Raw genomic sequence first — 20,801 nt, 5'->3', positions numbered from 1 at the left:
GCGGCCGCCACCGCCGCCTCCAACCCTGTCGGTCTGCCCGTTCCTCCTAGCTTAGATAATAAAGTTCAGGTTACCCAGCGATTCCCATACCGTCGCCCCACTCCCTGAGTTTTTAGATGAGTCCTGCGTTGTCCCTCCCCGCCAGATCCACATCCCTGCTCCAGAATGTCGCAGCCTAAGCTCTACCACGTATCTCGAGGAGCCCGACGAGCATTCGACCAAGAAGAGGTTTATCATGGCCTCTCCGGGGGACGTTGGCGAGGTGGCCGCCGTTCGCCCCGACCTGTCGATCCCGGAGCAACACGTAGCCGCGGAAGTTAGTGAAGACATTGACTACATTGCCATGTCGAAGGCTTCATGTCAGCGGGCTAGCATATTACTGTATCTCGGGAAAGCTAGCTACAACATCAAGCTCGTCCACACCGACGGCTTCACGCGGGCCATGTCACGGGTTAAGTGGTCCATCCCCAACCCCTCTGGTTCAATCGCTGTCGATCTCTTCGACAGCCCTGCCGCTGATCTCCTCCACCAAGCGGTCAAGGATTTGCGAACTTTATACGCCATCGAGTCCATTTTGTCACTTCTGAAGGACACGTTCTACGACGGTGGCTTGGGATCCTCAATTGCCAAGTCAGATCTCATCGACCACGACTACGACCACGAGGAGGGCACCCACGAAGGTTCTTCCAAGGTGAAACAGCCCAACTGTGACATCAGAGAGCGCACCATGGGCATGTGCTCTTCCAACAGGAAGTATCCCGTCCATGAAATGTGAGGCAACATTCTATCAGCAAATCTTACCTTTTCTAGCTTGCCAACCCGTACCCTTCATTATAGTAGAATTTGTCGTGTGGTGCTTTAACTGTGCCGTGTTTAATTATTTCAGTTATGCAAAAATGTATTGTTCAATAGGTCTATGTGATATTTAAGTATGAATTGTCCACTTTAGTTTCACGAATGGCTATATTTGGATGTTTATAGTGAGTAGATGCCTTGTTTATCTGTATTTGGTTGTTAGGTTGGTTGGAGTGAGCATTTTTCCAGTTATCGAGCAGTTGCCTTGTTTATATGTATTTGGTTCTTAGTTTGGTTGTGGTGAGTATTTGTCCAATTATCAAGCAGATGCCTTGTTTCTCTATAATTGGTTGCTAGGTTGATTTTTTTTAGCATTTGTCCAGTTATCAAGCAGATGCCTTGTTTATCTGCATTTGGTTGTTAGGTTACTTTTTTTAGCATTTGTCTAGTTATCAAGCAGATGCCTTGTTTATCTTTATCTGCTTGTTAGGTTGGTTGCAGTGAGCATTTGTCCAGTTTTCAAGCATATGCCCTGTTTATCTGTATTTGCTTGTTCGGTTGGTTGCAGTGAGACTCTGTCCAGTTTTCAATGGCTATATTTGGTTGTTATACTGGTCATTTATGCCTTGTTTATTTCAGTCATTCACAATGTGTTGTTCATTATGTGCAAGTCGGAACTGTGTCACTCGACTACATCGATACTAGTTTGAATGGCTATATTTGGTTCCAGTTATTCCTGGTGTAGTTAACACATGCCCTTTATTTCAGTTTTACACATTTATCCAGTGTGACGTTTAAGCATTACCTACGTTCTATTCATTTTCAACAATACCAGTTTGAATTGCAATATTTGATGGCTGTTAAGCCTACTGTCAGTAACATCGCCTTCCATTTTATTCAAGCTATCATTTGGAGATGATGTTGTTTACCTTTGCTATATTTGTTTGATGTTAAGATTGTTGTACTTATCATGCCTTTCCACTACTTATGCAGGACAACAACGGGAGTGGCCACCATTTTCCGCTGAGGTTAGCTTCATCCCTCGGCTTGTACTCCCCCCGTCGTTCCATAATGTAGTGCATATAGATCCAGGCTTGGACACTAGTTAGCTTCCAATATTGACTTGTTGCTTGTAGGTACATATGCCCTTGGCAAGGATCCATGCATCGACCCTTTTTGCGTATGGGGCATTGAGATATTGATGAACAAGCATCAAGTGAGGAAACTGATAAGGATTATTAGCAAAAAGATATGAATGGTGGAAAGCAAATTATTTGTTTATGCTCTATCCAACACAACAGTGAGTTGTAGGATGGTAACTACAAACTCTGCAGCCTTCTCTTTTTACTGCCCATAATGAGTTGTTAGACAACAATGTCTGAATCTTTTTCGTTCCCAGTGGTTCCCGAAGCAGTTCACTCAAGATTACCTCGCAAAGTACATGATTGGTGGACACACAATGAAGGTTAAAGTATTTCATCCAGACTACAATGAGCATCGAGAAGTCCTAATGAAGATAGTGAAGGATGGACGGGCAGCCATCACAAGGGGTTGGCCTAGAGTCGTGCGCGCATTATGCATGGAGGAGGGCACAATATGGGCATTCCGCTTCACCTTCTCCAGCAACCAGAATGTCTTTCGCCTCTCTCTTTACAGTCTTTAGTACAACTATGGTTCATCATTCTTTACTTTGTGCTTCTGTAGTTCTTCAGTATATGTACCTGTGCATTGAATTATGGATTCGTGGTTGAACCTATATTTGTAATAAACATGGTTGGATATGAAATAAGTGATTGCCTACTTTCAAATTCAAAACATCTAATTTTTAAATTAGGGATTAATTGGATTAATTAGGGATTAATTAAGGATTACACTGCACACAGTTTGCGAAAGTGAAACGTCTGCGATATACGTGGAGATCAGAAACGTTTCTAGGATCCACTACGTGTGCGATCAATCTCCACTGCACACACGACTTTCTCTTGAAAACTATTTGCGTTAGGCCACCTTGCGCAAACGTTTACCACATAAAAAGTGTGTGTGATGGACAGCCTTTGCCACACAGTTTCTTGTACGTACCGTGTGTGATGCATTCAATAACGCAAACGGTAAAATTCTTAATATCATGTGCAATGGCAACGCTATCACAAACGATTTAATGGGAAAAATTGTGTGTGATGTACCTGTGAACGAAAATGTTTTCCTTGGAGCGATTGTGTGGGATGTACATACGAATGGAAACGTTTAGCGAGGACTGACTGTGTGGGACGTACTTGCGATCAGAAAAAATTTAGCTCTACTATACGTATTTCCGTATTTGAGCGCTCGTCGGTCGCACACAACCTCATTTTGCCGAGCGTGTGTGCCAGGAGGGCATATCCCCGACGGTTTCTGGGTCATGTGGGATGGACCCCCCTATCACCCACACTCACTTGGCGACGGTTCCAAATGCCGTCGCGGAAAGGGGTTTTAAACCATTAGTTTAGGACCGACGCGCACCAGTGGTTGTTCTATTTGTAAAGGCATTTCCCTACTTTGTGTTTTGGATGATGATGACAACCCTTTGTTGGTCTAATCGTGCGCTAAGTGCTTCAGGTTCTCGGTGATTAGGCTTACATCGGTTAGCTATTCTCTCTGGAAGGAAAAGATCGAAGACGGTGTTTTCTACGTGTTTATCTCTTTGGTCGTAGGGAACCCATACTATCAAGAGGGAATTCACAATGGAAGGAGTTGGGGGATCTTTTCACGTACACACTTGCCACACCCTCCTTTGCCTTCTTTGTCTTATGAGAGAGAGAGCTCCCATTCTTTCTCTACTACTTGTTGTGTTCTCCCAGCGGTACAACCGCTCGTGCGAGCGGTTGTACCGCTGGCTATTGGCGCTTACCCAACCTCCACCCTAGGGGTGATACCCTGGGGTTGAACAACCCAGCCATGAACGAGCGGTTGTACCGCTGCTGCCGGGCGGTGGTACCGCCACCAAGCTCAAAAATGACTGTGGTGGTTGTACCGGCCATGTACCGCTCAACAACCGGACAGACTTCCGTTTTGATGCGGTACTTGGGTGGTGGTGGCCCGGTTGGTCCGGTTGTGCCCCGCACACCGGTACCACCGGTGACCTGAGCGGTTCTACCGCTTGGGACTTAGCCACCCAAGCGTCCAAGGCCAGGCGGTTGCACCAGTGCTATACCGCTCGATCACCGCACACAGGGTGACACCCTACTATTTCAAAGCGGTGGTTGAGCAGTGGATGCACGGTTGTTCCGGTTGTTCACACCGACCGGTACTACCGCCTGCTTGCCTGGTTGTACCACCTGGTAGGGTTCTGCAGGTAAACCATGAGTTCCGGTTGTACCGGGACGAGGAGCGGTTGTACCGCTGCAATGCTGATTTCGCAGTAACGGTTGGATTTTAGGGTTTGCTATATAAGGGTGGTTATTCCACCTACCACATTTACCTCTCGCCTCTCTCACTCCACCATTAATGCCACTCAAGCTCTCTTGCCCGATCTCTCTCTCTTTAGCCACTCAAACTCGATGATTTGCTAGGGATTGAAGGAGGAGACCTAGATCTACACTTCCACCAAAGGATATTTTCTTCCCCCATACATTCTTGTGTGAATTTTGTTACTCTTGGGTGTTTGAGCACCCTAGACGGTTGAGGTCACCTCGGAGCCACATTCTATTGTGGTGAAGCTCCGTGGTTTCGATGGGAGCCTCCAATTTAGTTGTGGAGAGAGCCCCAACCTTGTTCGTAAAGGTCTGGTCGCCACCTTCAAGGGCACCAATAGTGGAATCACGGCATCTCGCACTGTGTGAGGGCGTGAGGAGAATACGGTGGCCCTAGTGGCTTCTTGGGGAGCATTGTGCCTCCACACTGCTCCAACGGAGACGTACTTCCCCTCAAAAGGAAGGAACTTCGGTAACACATCCTTGTCTTCACCGGCTCCACTCTTGGTTATCTCGTACCTTTACTTGTGCAAGCTTATATTGTGTTGTATCCTTTGCTTGCTTGTATGCTTGTTGTTGTTGCATCATATAGGTTGCTCACCTAGTTGCATATCTAGACAACCTACTTTGATGCAAAGTTTAAATTGGTAAAGAAAAGCTAAAAATTGTTAGTTGCCTATTCACCCCCCCCCCCCCGTCTAGTCAACTATATCAATCCTTTCAATTGGTATTAGATCCTTGTCTCTTTATTAAGGACTTTGGCGTCTGAAGAGTATGGTTGACATCGTAGAAGGTGAGGAGGAGCACCCCGGTGTGATTCCGTCCTCGTCTATGGCCGATGGGGAAACCTCGGTCTAACGTGAGGAGTTTAATGTGGCTTTGGACACATTGAAAACCTCCATGACGACCGAGGTCAAAGGCATGCTTAAGAACTTTCTTGATGGCCTTAAATTATCAACCACACTGTTGGAAGTGATCGATCCCACTAACAAGGTGACGGATGCTAACTCCGACAAGGGGGAAGCTACTAATGACAAAGTTCCTTTATCTAGTGGTAGAAGTGGAAATGGCATCTTTGCCCATGTTGAACCTCCGCTTACTTATGGTGGACCGGTTCCTTCCACTCATTTGAATCATGCCGGTTCTCCCCCTAAAATTGTGAAAAATGAGGATTTTGACGCTTGGGTCTATCGCTTTAAGCGCCATTTAAACCATGTTAATACTAATATTTGGAGAATCATTGAAGAAGGTTTCTATCCGCATGACCAAAGCAACTTCACCCCGAGAGAAGCCGCGGATAATCAATTCAATGAGAATGCTCTCTTCATTATCCAAGATGCAATTCCACCCGAAGATATTGCACATCTTCGACCCTTCACCGTGGCCAAGGAAGCATGGCACCATGTTGTTTCTCTTTACAAGGGAATCGCAAGCATTCAATGATCCAACTATGAAGTGGTGCAAGATGAAGCCGATGAGTTTGCAATGAATGAAGATGAAGAACCTCGTGAGCTTTATCAGAGATTAACCACTCTCGCGTCTCACTCCGAGATCATGGGAGCAAGGATACGGATGACAATTGGATCAAGCGCAAGTTTCTCAAGGCTATGATGCCTTACCACAAGGCCATGTCCTCCGTCATCTGTCAAAGGCCGGACTTCCACACCTTGTCCTCAAGTGAAGTGTTGGATGAGTTTGTGGCAATGAGGATCTTGGACAAGACCGTCGACAATGCGGTGTTGCATTCTCAAAGAGCAAAGAAGCCCAACCTTGCTTTGAAGGCCAAGGCAAGTGTGGAAGAAGAGGACAAAGAGGAAGAAGAGGAGAGCAAACCCGAAGATACAAAGTATGCTTATCATGAGCACATGGCTCTTGCTTCAAGGCAATTTTGGAGCAAGAAGAACACGAGGCCCAACTTCAACAAGAACAACTCAAGTGGCACGAAGGGCAAGCAACGAGTGAGGACTTTCTATAATTGTGGCAATGTGAGTCACTTTGTTGCGGACTTCCCATATGAGAAGAGGGAAGACAATGGTGGCAAGCTCATCCGAAAAGACAAGGCCAAGTCCTTCCCCAACAAGAGTAACTTCACCAAGAAGACTCCTCCCAAGGGGTTGGTGGCACAAGAAGAGTACAATGAGGATGATGATGATGATGAAGACGGTGAGTCGGTTGCCATGGCCTCCATTGCCATTGCGACAACTCCACGGGTGTCTCTCTTCGACTCACCCAATGAGAACATCACCGCCAAGTGCCTCATGGCTAAAGCCACCAACAAGGTAACCCCCAACATCAAAACTACCATCATTACTAATCCTTCTTTGACGGATTGCATTGATGAACATGAGGGGCCTAATGAGGAGGAAAATGAATTTGAGCCGTTTATGAGTAAGCTCAATGGTAAATCCAAGAAGCACTTTGTTGCTCTCTTGGAACAACTTGGTGAAGCCAATGACATGATCGAGGATCATGAAGAAACCGTCTCTAAGATGGAGGGGCATAGTCGTGACTATGCCGATGAGATATCGAATCTCTCTAATGCTCTTGAGGAAGAGTGTGGTCACCATTTGGCTCTTGAGGAGTCACACAACGACGACCATGCTAAACTAAAGAAAGATCTTGGTCATGCTCTTGTTGTATCTCGTGTGCTAAATTCCGAGAAGGCCAAACTTGGGGTTGATCTTGCTAGACTCAAGGAAGAGTTTGATATACTTAACAAGGCTCACAAGGCCTTGAAGGGTACGCATGCTAGTCTTAAAGAGTCTCATGATCAACTCCAAGTGAAGCTAACCAAGGAGAAAGCCACTTTTCCTCATATGGTTTTAATTGATAATGCAAATGCTACTAACCCTTGTTGTGAGCATATGCACCTTGTTGAGGAGAATGCAAAGTTGAAGGAGCAACTTGAGAAAGGCCTTGTGTCTTGCATACAAGGTGAGAAGAGCCTCAACGACCTTTTGAGAAATCAAAAGGAAGTTATGGCCAAGGAGGGAATTGGGTTCGCACCCAAGTCCAAGAACAAGAAGAAGAATGACAAGGCCAAACGACCTCCTCCTCTCAAGCAAACTTTTGTGAAGGAGGGAGAGGGTGCTTCTAAGGAGAAGAAGAACAATGTGAAGGGTGGCGGTGTCCAGAAGGGCAATGCCACCCCTTCCAACAAAGCCGGCGACTTTAACCCTTCTTATGTGTTATGTCGTGCTAGTGATGGACATGTTTATGCTAAATTTGTTGGTTTTCCTTATGAGTATATTGAATGGTCTATTTGGGTTCCTAAGACCCTTGTTACTAGCATCAAAGGACCCATTACAAAATGGGTACCTAAAACCAAGCATTGATCTCTTGTAGGTGTTTGCTTCCGGTGGGGGATCATGGTTGCTCGATAGTGGAGCCACAAATCATATGACCGAAAGCAAGGACTTGGTGGTGGATGTGCACAAGATTCCATCTATGCCCACCAATGTCGAGTGGGGTGATGCCTCATCTTCTAAGGTATTGGGACTTGGCAAGGTTGTCATTTCTCATGATCTCACGATCGAGAAGGTCATGCTTGTTGAGTCCCTTACATACAATTTACTTTTCGTTCGTCAACTTGCACTCATGGGCTTTGCCACTTTCTTTGATATTGATATCGTGGCCCTCTTGTGGAGCAAGACTCTTAAAGTAGCCTTTGTTGGGCATGTCGAGAATGGTCTCTATGTGATTAACTTCTCGAAGCGACCCACTAAGACCGCGACATGCCTAATGGCTAAAGTTGACGTGGGATGGCTTTGGCATCGCCGTTTAGCCCATGTCAATATGCGATCTTTGCAAATTATTCTCAAGGGGGACCATGTCCATGGACTAACAAATGTCAGTTTTGCTAAAGATCGTGCTTGCAGTGCTTGTATCAAAGGAAAGTTACATGAGAAGGCTCACCCTCCCACAACTATCATTTACTCGAAGAGGCCTTTGGAGCTCCTTCACTTGGATCTCTTTGGGACTCCATCCTTTGATAGTCTTGGGGGTAGGAAGTATTGCTTGGTGATTGTGGATGATTATTCAAGATACACTTGGGTGTACTTCTTCAAGAGGAAGAGTGAGACCCAACAACCCGTCATTGATTTTGCAAATGAAGCTCAATGCCAACACAATGCAAAGATCTTGACAATAAGAAGTGATAACGGCACCGAGTTCAAGAACTACACCATGGATGAGTTCCTTAGTGATGAGGGGATCAAGCATCAATATTCCGCACCTTACACCCCTCAACGAAATGGTGAAGCGGAGAGGGAGAACCGGACGTTGATGGATGCGGCAAGGACCATGATGGCGGAGTTCAAGTCTCCATACAACTTTTGGGCCGAAGCCATCAACACCGCGTGTCATGCATCCAATCGGATCTATCTCCGCAAAGGCTTGAACAAGACTCCATATGAGATACTCACCGGTAACAAGCCCAGCCTCAAGTACTTCCAGGTGTTCGGGTGTAAGTGTTTCATTCTCAAGAAAGGTGTTTGTTTGTCTAAATTCGAGGCTAGAGCTTATGAGGGCATATTTGTTGGTTATGCTACAAACTCTCATGCTTACTGTGTCCTCAATAAGTCCACGGGACTTATTGAGGAGACGTGTAACGTGGAGTTTGATGAGAATAACGGCTTCCAAGTGGAGCAAAGTAGTACTTGTGATGTAGGTGATGAAATTCCTCCCCAAGCCATAAGAAGAATGGGTGTTGGCTTTATCCTACCCATTGAGGAACCCCTTGTGGCCGAAGGAGAAGGACAATGTTCCACTCAAGTGGAACCATCACCAACTCTAGACCCACATGCTTCCGAAGAACAAAGTGAAGGCCCTCATCCTCATGAACAAGACCAAGGGCAAGATCAACCTCAAGATGGCATTGAACCTCCAAGTGATGCCCAAGGTCAAGTTCTCTCCTCCGAGCAAGTGCAAGATCAAGAGATTCCTCAAGATCAAGAACAAGCTCATGACGACGCTCAAGATGATCAAGTTTCCGCTCCTCAACTCACTCATGAGGAGGAATTGGAGTGTCGTGCCGCCAAGATTGCTTCCAAGCTCTCTACCAAGGGTCATCTCATGACGAATGTGCTTGGAAGCATTCGAAAGGGGGTAAGCACTCATAGACAATTGGCAAACTATTGTGAACATCACGCGTTTGTCTCTTGTGTTGAACCCCAAAAGGTCTATGAGGCGCTCGAAGACCCGGATTGGCTTAATGCCATGCATGAAGAACTCAACAACTTCGAGTACAACAAGGTGTGGAGATTGGTGCCAAGGCCAACGGGGAATCATAATGTCATTGGAACCAAGTGGATATTCAAGAACACGCAAGATGCTCATGGGATTATCGTTCGCAACAAGGCAAGATTGGTAGCACAAGGCTACTCCCAAGTCGAGGATATCGACTACGGTGAAACCTTTGCTCCCATTGCTCGCCTTGAGTCCATTCTTTTGTTGATCGCTTATGCATCTCATCACAACTTTACTTTGCAACAAATGGATGTGAAGAGTGCTTTTCTTAATGGTCCTATTAATGAGTTGGTGTATGTCAAACAACCCCCTGGGTTCGAAGACCCCTATTTCCCTGATCATGTGTGCCAACTCGATAAGGCACTCTATGGCCTTAAACAAGCCCCATGTGCGTGGTATGACCACCTTACCGAGTTGTTGCAAGACCGTGGGTTTGAAATTGGGAAAATCGACCCCACTCTTTTTACTAAGAAGGTAAAAGGGGAGTTGTTTGTGTGCCAACTATATGTTGATGATATTATTTTTGGTTCCCCTAACAAAGCTTTCAATGAAGAATTTGCCGCTCTCATGACCTCAAAGTTCAAGATGTCCTCGATGGGAGAGTTGATGTTCTTTCTCAGGTTCAAAGTCAAGCAAGGAAAAGAAGGAACCTTCATCAACCAAGCCAAATACACTCAAGACATGCTCAAGAGATTCAAGCTAAGTGATGTCAAGCCGGCTTCCACTCCAATGCCCGTCAAATGCCAACTTGACATAGATCCCAATGGTAAAGTGGTGGATCAAAAGGTATATCACTCCATGATTGGATCCTTGCTTTACCTTTGTGCATCTAGACTGCATATCATGTTGAGTGTGGGAATTTGTGCATGGTTTCAAGCCGCACCTAAGGAAAGCCAGTTTGTGGCGGTCAAGCGAATCTTTCGATATTTGGCTCATACCCCAAACTTAGGCTTATGGTACCCAAGAGGAGCAAACTTCAACCTTGTAGGCTATTTTTACTCCGATTGGGCGAGAGAAAAAGTGGATAGGAAGTCAACTTCCGAAGGGTGCCAATTCCTTGGTTGCTCTTTGGTGAGTTGGTCTTCGAAGAAGCAAAGTTGTGTCTCTCTCGTCCACTGAAGCAGAGTATGTGGCGGCCGGTAGTTGTTATGCACAACTTCTATGGATGAGGCAAAATTTAAAGGATTACGGTGTCATTTGTGACAAAGTGCCTCTTTGGTGTGACAATGAAAGTGCCATCAAGATTTCTCTCAACCCGGTGCAACACTTCAAGACGAAGCATATTGAGATTCGGTATCACTTCATCCGGGATCATATTAGGCGAGGGGAGATCAAGCTCAACTACGTCAACACTCATGATAACCTTGCAGATATCTTCACGAAGCCCTTGGATGAAGAAAGATTTCGCGAGTTAAGGCATGAGCTAAATATCATTGATTCGAGCAATGTGGCTTGAACCTTTGCACACCCCACCATACTCATCATGATGTCTTGTTCTAGGTGTAGGCATGGACATAGGGGGAGTGTTGTTCTCTCAATGAACTCCTCCTCCCCCCCCCCATTATGCATAAATTGATCAACTCTTTCACATTAGCCGTTTTTATGGTACTTGTGCTTCAAAGACGAGTTTTGGTCATGGGCCCAAGGATAATTCTTCGCGGTGCCATACCAATTGACTCAAACATAGGTGGCTATGGCCACCGCCCTCTCTTGGGAGAGGTTGTGTTTCGTGTTTTGTCCTTGTTGTTTTTGCCTTAGTCGTGTTTTAGGCCCTAGGTGTTGTGGTCTCCAAGTTGGGTTTTTCTCTCGTCGGTTTTCTTTTGTTCTCTTGGAGATCCTCACACCATATTCTAGTATCGTGCTCTATCCCAAGCCTTACTCCATCCCCAAAAAACCATCCAATCCAATTGCACACATTTTGTTCTTGGTATTGGTAATGCTGACCAGGCGGTACAACCGGTGTCACGAGTGGTTCAACCGTTGGTGCACTCGGTTTGTACCGTCCCAGGAGGACTCCCAGGGGTGTAAGCGGTTCCACCACTCGACCCCAGGCTGGACTTCTGGACGGTACTACCGGTCGGTTCCAGACGGTACTACCGCTACCTTCCAGGCAACGGAAGTACCGCCCGCAACCACTGGCGAGTACCAGGAAGTGGTACAACCGCCCCTTGATGTGGTACAACCACTTCGCGACTACGGGCTTCTAAATAGGTTTGGGGCCGAAGGAGTTTTCTTTTCCCCTCCCCTTCCCTCCTCTATCTCCTGCCCTAGCCGCCGGTCACCATTGCCACTGCCCCGGGGTACTCGTCGTACTCCGGTTCCGTGGGCTCTCCGTGGATCTGCTCCGTGGAGGCCCCCCCTCCTTCCCAATCTCTTCCCATGGATGCCAGTAATGCCCCATTTCCCTCGTTCTTCGTTCTAGGGTTCATTCCCTTCTTCTAGGGCATTACTTGACATTCCGTGCTTATTGTTCAAACATTTGTTGGAACAGATCTATATACGCCTCCTTCTTAGTTTGCATTTCTTAGAAGTTAGAATATGGTTAGTGTGATCCAAATCTCGTGGTTAGACCTTTCTCCAACTGGTAGTGCCACCTTTCAGTAGTTCTACCACCTCGAAAGGGCGGTACAACCATGGGAGCGGTACTACCGGTCGAAGAACCGGTACAACCGTTGTATCTGAACCACGTAGCACTATTCTGTCTTCTATGTTTTGCAATCTATCTATTACTCTACTCGTGTGTGCAATCCTCTCATCTTTTCTGGGTTTCTTGTGTTCTTCTCGTGTGTGTGTGTGTGTACAGGTGCCTCTGGTTCTTGCTCTGCTCCTCGCAAGACCAAGAAGAGGGCTAGGAGATGCAAGCGCCTGGTTGAGTCTGATGAAGAAGAAGAGGTTGTGATTCCCACAAAGCCCACTCGCCGTGAGAAGTCTGTCGCTGCCAAGCAACGTGTGGTTGTGCCCTTGCATCGTTGGAAAGCCAAGGATTGGGAAGCCTTCCGCTCAAAGAATCCTTACGAGGTTCCCATTGCACCTCGTTGGACCACCATTCAGTTTCGGAATGATATGCAAGTGCGGATTGTTCATGAACTCTTTGAGCACAACAAGAACAGGTATGGCAAGCAGTGGACCATTGATCTTGACCATTGGAGGAGCAACTTGGAGTATTTTGGTGAGGCCTTGGCTCTCTGTGAGGAGTTCGATCTGGTCAAGCTCATGTCAGTAAACTGTGACTTTGATGTTCAGCTTATCCATCAGTTCTATGCCACTGTTCATTTTGAAGAAGATGATGCTCGCACTCTCACATTCATGTGTCGTGATGATCTCTTTCAAGTACCCTGGAGGGCTTTCTGCAATGCTCTTGGTTATGACGATACAGGCCTTGAGGGGAATGGTGGCATTCGTCCTCACGACCATCCTAAGTCCATGCCTAAGGAGAAGCTTGCCCCTCTGTACATTCGGGGCCGTGGTATTATTGGAGAATCCAAGGATTTGGTGAAGGTCTATGACATCATGCATCGAGTGTTTTGCAATGTGCTTTTGCCCAAGGTGGGCAATCAAGATGAAATTCACTGCCACCTTGTTGACTTGATGGTTGCTATGAAGACCAAGGTGGGATCTTGTGCAACGTTTGATGTATCCAACTGGCTGTGGCACGAGATGTACAACATGGTCATCTACATAAAGGTCCCTATTTATGCTCCGTTTGTCATGTGTTTTCTGAACTCAGTTTGGGATGTTCGCCGTCCTGGAGAGCTTCTCACATCTCCAGATAATCTCACCGTGCATGAGGTCAAGCTACTCAAGAAGAAGAAGCATGCCGAACCTTGCTTTCCTGCTAATGATCCCGAGGATGTCTATGCCACTTCAGAGGATGAGGACTTTGAGATGGAGCCAGGGGCCAAGCCCTCTTGGGTGACCAAGCTCGCTGCCAAGGTGAAGAAGATCTTCTGCCTCCAGACTGACATTCAGAAGAGGATGTATGAGGCCCATGTCAATGAGAAGCATGCCAGGCGTCGTCAGATTGCGATGATGAAACACCTCAATATGTCTGTCCAGAGTGGTTCTGAGAAGAGCATCACACCGGAGGAGCGATGGACCTCTGCACACAACACTTGGTCTGATGATGAGGCTCCTCGCCAGCCCTCCGCCTCCTCTGCTGATGATGATGACACCATGGAGGACGCAGATCGAGACGATGATGAGGAGTCTGATGATGATGAGGATCCAGATGCAACCGGGGAGTCAGAGGAGGACGACTGAGCTCTGGGGCGCTAGCTTCGCTCTTTTTCTTTTTGGTGTCTTTATGATAAAGGGGGAGAGAGTTCTATTAGGTCTCGGGATTTGCATGGGATTTGCTTTGCTTGGGTTTATGTTTTGTCCTTTCGTGCGTCATGTTGAACTTTAGTTTGTGGACCTTGTTGCTTATCTCGACTTGCATGGTGTGAGACATGCGCTCTTCTATCTATCATTGTTGTCATTAATATTGTTGTTTTTATCCGTTATAGTCCTTACTTTCCTATTATGTGCTTATTGCTTATCTTCGCATGTCTAGTAGGAGTGGTGGGTCTATAAAATCTAGGGGGAGTCTTGCCTTTAATGTGTGCCCTTGCATTCCAATAGCAATATCTAATTAGGGCACACATCTAGGGGGAGTCCCTTCTATATTTTCTAGACCTCTCTCTTGCAAATCGTGTTGTTCTCATCATCCACAAAAAAGGGGGAGATTGTAAAGGCATTTCCCTACTTTGTGTTTTGGATGACGATGACAACCCTTTGTTGGTCTAATCATGTGCTAAGTGCTTCAGGTTCTCGGTGATTAGGCTTACATCGGTTAGCTATTCTCTCTGGAAGGAAAAGACTGAAGACGGGGTTTTTCTACGTGTTTATCTCTTTGGTCATAGGGAACCCGTACTATCAAGAAGGAATTCACATTGGAAGGAGTTGGGGGGATCTTTTCATGTACACACTTGCCACACCCTCCTTTGCCTTCTTTGTCTTGAGAGAGAGAGAGAGCTCCCCTTCTTTATCTACTTCTTGTTGTGTTCTCCCAGCGGTTGTACCGCTCGTGCGAGCGGTTGTACCGCTGGCTATTGGCGCTTACCCAACCTCCACCCCAGGGGTGATACCCTGGGTTTGAACAACCTAGCCATGAACGAGCGGTTGTACCGCTGCTCCCGGGCAGTGGTACCGCCACCAAGCTCAACAATGACTGCGGCGGTTGTACCGACCATGTACCGCTCAACAACCGGACAAACTTCTGTTTTGATGCGGTACTTGGGCGGTGGTGGCCCGGTTGGTCTGGTTGTGCCCCGCACACCGGTACCACCGGTGCCCTGAGCGGTTCTACTGCTTGGGACTTAGCCACCCAAGCGTCCAAGGCCAGGCGGTTGCACCGGTGCTATACCGCTCGATCACCGCACACAGGGGTGAAACCCTACTGTTTCAAAGCGGTGGTTGGGCGGTGGCTGGGCGATTGTTCCGGTTGTTCACACCGACCGGTACTACCGCCTGCTCGCCCGGTTGTACCTCCTGGTAGGGTTCTGCAGGTAAACCGTGAGTTCTGGTTGTACCAGGACGAGGAGCGGTTGTACCGCTGCAGTGCTGATTTCGCAGTAATGGTTGGATTTTAGGGTTTGCTATATAAGGGTGGTTCTTCCACCTACCACATTTACCTCTCGCCTCTCTCACTCCACCATTAATGCCACTCAAGCTCTCTTGACTGATCTCTCTCTCTAGCCACTCAAACTCATTGATTTGCTAGGGATTGAAGGAGGAGACCTAGATCTACACTTCCACCAAAGGATATTTGCTTCCACCATACTTTCTTGTGTGGATTTTGTTACTCTTGGGTGTTTAAGCACCCTAGATGGTTGACGTCACCTTGGAGCCACATTCCATTGTGGTGAAGCTTCGTGGTTTCGTTGGGAGCCTCCAATTTAGTTGTGGAGAGAGCCCCAACCTTGTTTGTAAAGGTCTGGCAGCCACCTTCAAGGGCACCAAAAGTGGACTGACGACATCTCACATTGTGTGAGGGCGTGAGGAGAATACGGTGGCCCTAGTGGCTTCTTGGGGAGCATTGTGCCTCCACACCGCTCCAACGGAGATGTACTTCCCCTCAAAAGGAAGGAATTTCGGTAACACATCCACGTCTTCACCGGCTCCACTCTTGGTTATCTCGTACCTTTACTTGTGCAAGCTTATATTGTGTTGTATCCTTTGCTTGCTTATGTGCTTGTTGTTGTTGCATCATATAGGTTGCTCACCTAGTTGCATATCCAGACAACCTACTTTGATGCAAAGTTTAATTTGGTAAAGAAAAGCTAAAAATTGTTAGTTGCCTATTCACCCCCCACCTCTAGTCAACTATATCGATCCTTTCACTATTTATATGAGTAATATCTTTTATGGTCATGCCCCTTAATGAGTGGTCTATTTTTGTTGAATCTTGATAGTAGTGACACACATATTCACAGTATTGAAGCCAAAAGATATAAGTTTAATAATGATAGTGCAACTTATTTGTGGCACTGCCGTTTAGGTCATATTGGTGTAAAGCGCATGAAGAAACTCCATGCTGATGGGTTTTGGAATCACTTGATTATGAATCACTTGATGCTTGCGAACCATGCCTCATGGGCAAGATGACTAAGACTCCGTTCTCCGGAAGAATGGAGAGAGCAACAGACTTGTTGGAAAAAATACATACTGATGTATGCGGTCCGATGAGTGTTGAGGCTCGCGGAGGGTATCGTTATTTTCTGACCTTCACAGATGATTTGAGCAGATATGGGTATATCTACTTAATGAAACATAAGTTTGAAACATTTGAAAAGTTCAAAGAAGTTCAGAGTGAAGTGGAAAATCATCGTAACAAGAAAATAAAATTTCTACTATCTGATCGTGGAGGAGAATATTTGAGTTACGAGTTTGGTCTTCATTTGAAACAATGCGGAATAGTTTCGCAGCTCACGCCTCCCGGAACAACACAGCGTAATGGTGTGTCCGAACATCGTAACCACACTTTATTAGATATGGTGCGATCTATGATGTCTCTTACTGATTTACCGCTATCGTTTTGGGGTTATGCTTTAGAGACGGCTGCATTCATGTTAAATAGGACACCATCTAAATCTGTTGAGACGACACCATATGAACTGTGGTTTGGCAAGAAACCCAAGTTGTCATTTCTTAAAGTTTGGGGCTACGATGCTTATGTGAAAAAGCTTCAACCTGATAAGCTCGAACCCAAATCAGAGAAATGTGTCTTCATAGGATACCCAAAGGAGACTATTGGGTACACCTTCTATCACAGATCCGAAGGCAAGATATTCGTTGCTAAGAATGGACCCTTTCTAGAGAAGGAGTTTCTCTCGAAAGAAGTGAGTGGGAGGAAAGTAGAACTTAATGAGGTAACTATACCTGCTCCCTTATTGGAAAGTAGTTCATCACAAAAATTAATTCCTGGGATTCCTACACCGATTAGTGAGGAAGCTAATGATGATGATCATGAAACTTCTGATCAAGTTACTACCAAACCTCGTAGGTCAACCAGAGTAAGATCCGCACCAAAGTGGTACGGTAATCCTGTTCTAGACGACATGTTACTTGACCATGACGAACCTACGAACAATGAGGAAGCGATGATGAGCCCAGATTCCGCGAAACGGCTTGAGGCCATGAGATCTGAGATGGGATCCACGCATGAGAACAAAGTGTGGACTTTGGTTGACTTGCCCGATGATCGGCAAGCCATAGAGAATAAATGGATTTTCAAGAAGAAGACTGACGCATACGGTAATGTTACTATCTACAAAGCTCGACTTGTTGCGAAAGGTTTTCGACAAGTTCAAGGAGTTGACTATGATGAGACCTTCTCACCCATAGCGATGCTTAAGTCCGTCTAAATCATGTTAGCAATTGCCGCATTTTATGACTATTAAATTTGGCAAATGGATGTCAAAACTACATTCCTGAATGGATTTCTAGAAGAAGAGTTGTATATGATGCAACCCGAAGGTTTTATCGATCCAAAGGATGCTACCAAAGTGTGCAAGCTTCAGTGATCCATTTATGGACTGGTGCAAGCATCTCGGAGTTGGAGTAAACGTTTTGATAGTGTGATCAAAGCATATGGTTTTATACAGACATTTGGAGAAGCCTGTATTTACAAGAAAGTGAGTGGGAGCTCTATAGCATTTCTAATATTATATGTGGATGACATATTGTTGATTGGAAATGATATATAATTTCTGAATAGCATAAAAGGATACTTGAATAAAAGTTTTTTCTATGAAAGACCTCGGTGAAGCTGCTTATATATTGGGCATCAAGATCTATAGAGATAGATCAAGATGCTTAATTGGACTTTCACAAAGCACATACCTTGATAAAGTTTTGAAGAAGTTCAAAATGGATCAAGCAAAGAAAGGGTTCTTGCCTATGTTACAAGGTGTGAAGTTGAGCCAGACTCAATGCCCGACCACTGCAGAAGATAGAGAGAAAATGAAAGTCATTCCCTATGCTTCAACCATAGGTTCTTTCATGTATGCAATGTTGTGTACCAGACATGATGTGTGCCTTGCTATTAGTTTAGCAGGGAGGTACCAAAGTAATCCAGGAGTGGATCACTGGACATCGGTCAAGAAAATCCTGAAATACCTGGAGAGGACTAAGGATATGTTTCACGTTTATGGAGGTGACAAAGAGCTCGTCGTAAATGGTTACATCGATGCAAGCTTTGACACTGATCCGGATGACTCTAAGTCAAAAACCGGATACGTATTTATATTGAACGGTGGAGCTGCTAGTTGGTGCGGTTCTAAGCAAAGCATCGTGGCGAGATCTACGTGTGAAGCGGAGTACATAGCTGCTTCGGAAGCAGCAAATGAAGGAGTCTGGATGAAGGAGTTCATATCCGATCTAGGTGTCATACCTAGTGCATCGGGTCCAATGAAAATCTTTTGTGGCAATACTGGTGCAATTGCCTTGGCAAAGGAATCCAGATTTCACAAAAGAACCAAGCACATCAAGAGACGCTTCAATTCCATCCGCGATCAAGTCAAGGAGGGAGACATCGAGATTTGCAAAATACATACGGATCTGAATGTTGCAGACCCGTTTACTAAGCCTCTCTCACGAGCAAAACATGATCAGCACCAAGACTCCATGGGTGTTAGGATCATTACTATGTAATCTAGATTATTGACTCTAGTGCAAGTGGGATACTGAAGGAAATATGCCCTAGAGGCAATAATGAAGTTGTTATTTATATTTCCTTATATCATGATAAATGTTTATTATTCATGCTAGAATTGTATTAACCGGAAACTTAGTACATGTGTGAATACATAGACAAACAGAGTGTCACTAGTATGCCTCTACTTGACTAGCTCGTTAATCAAAGATGGTTAAGTTTCCTAGCCATAGACATGAGTTGTCATTTGATGAATGGGATCACATCATTAGAGAATGATGTGATTGACATGACTCATCCGTTAGCTTAGCACTATGATCGTTTAGTTTATTGCTATTGCTTTCTTCATGACTTATACATGTTCCTATGACTATGAGATTATGCAACTCCCGAATACCGGAGGAACACTTAGTGTGCTAACAAACGTCACAACGTAACTGGGTGATTATAAAGATGCTCTACAGGTGTCTCCAAAGGTGTTTGTTAAGTTGGCATAGATCAAGATTAGGATTTGTCACTCCGATTGTCGGAGAGGTATCTCTGGGGCCTCTCGGTAATGCACATCACTATAAGCCTTGCAAGCAATGTGACCAATGAGTTAGTTGTGGGATGATGCATTACGGAGCGAGTAAAGAGACTTGCCGGTAACGAGATTGAACTAGGTATGGTGATACCAACGATCGAATCTCGGGCAAGTAACATACCGATGACAAAGGGAACAATGTATGTTGTTATGCGGTTTGACCGATAAAGATCTTCGTAGAATATGTGGGAGCCAATATGAGCATCCAGGTTCCGCTATTGGTTATTGACCGGAGATGAGTCTTGGTCATGTCTACATAGTTCTCGAACCCATAGGGTCCGCACGCTTATCATTCGATGACGATCGGTATTATGAGATTATGTGTTTTGAAGTACCTAAGGTAGTTCGGAGTCCCGGATGAGATCACGGACATGACGAGGAATCTCGAAATGGTCAAGACATAAATATTGATATATTGGAAGACTATATTCAGACTCCAGAATAGTTCCGAGATGTATCGGGTATGTTCCAGAGTACCGGAGGGTTACGGAACCCCCCGGGGGGTTATTGAGCCTCATGGGCCTAGTGGTGGAAGAGAGGAGGCAGGACAAGGTGTGGGCCCCCCTAGACCAAACCAAATTGGACTAGGGGGTCGGGCCCCCTTTCCTTCTCTCCTCCCTCTCCTTCCCCCTTCCCCTTGTTGGAATAGGAAAGGGGGGCGAATCCTACTTGGAGTAGGATTGCCCCCCCCCCATGGTGCGCCTCCTCCCCTGGCCGGCCTCCTCCTCCCTCCCCCCTTTATATACGTGGGAGGGGGGCACCCCAAAGGCACACTAAAGGTTTCTCTTAGCCGTGTGTGGTGCCCCCTCCACAGAAACACACCTCGATCATATCGTTGCAGTGCTTAGGCGATCAAGAGTTCGAGGGACGTCACCGAGTTGTACGTGTGCAGATCGCGGAGGTGTTGTGTGTTCGGTAGTTGATCGGTTGGATCAAGAAGATGTTCGACTACATCAACCATGTTACTTGACGCGTCCGCTTTCAGTCTACGAGGGTACGTGGACACACTCTCGCTGCTCGTTGCTATGCTTCTCCTAGATAGATCTTGCGTGATTGTAGGATTTTTTTTGAAATACTACGTTCCCCAACAGAAGCCCAACCTGTAGTTGGGCCAGGATGCAGGCCCGCTAGCCCAGTAGGCCCAACAGGGTATGGAAGCAGAGGTAGGACCAAAAGGCCTGCAATCGAGAGGAGCTCGAGACAGCTGCCGCGGCGGGGCTTATAAGCAGGTGCGGGCGCCCCTCGGCTAGCAAGGTGGGACTAAACTTGCCCACACTGCACCTGCGCCAGCGCACACCTTTAGTACCGATTGGTGGCTCCAACCAGTACTAAGGGGGGGGGGGTCTTTAGTACCGGTTGCTACCACGAACCGATACTAAAGGGGGTGCGCTTCCCGCTGCTTGGCCTGGCCAAAATAGGCCTTTAGTACCGGTTGGTGGCTCCCACCGGTACTAAAGGCCCCTCCTATAAATATAGCACTTACTAAAATTTTAGTTAGTTTCTTCTTCATCAGCTTCTTCGTCGTCACGCTCGC

This window comes from Triticum dicoccoides, chromosome 4B (assembly GCF_002162155.2).
Source record: "Triticum dicoccoides isolate Atlit2015 ecotype Zavitan chromosome 4B, WEW_v2.0, whole genome shotgun sequence".
Taxonomy (NCBI): domain Eukaryota; kingdom Viridiplantae; phylum Streptophyta; class Magnoliopsida; order Poales; family Poaceae; genus Triticum; species Triticum dicoccoides.
Note: the sequence above shows the minus strand (reverse complement) of the source record.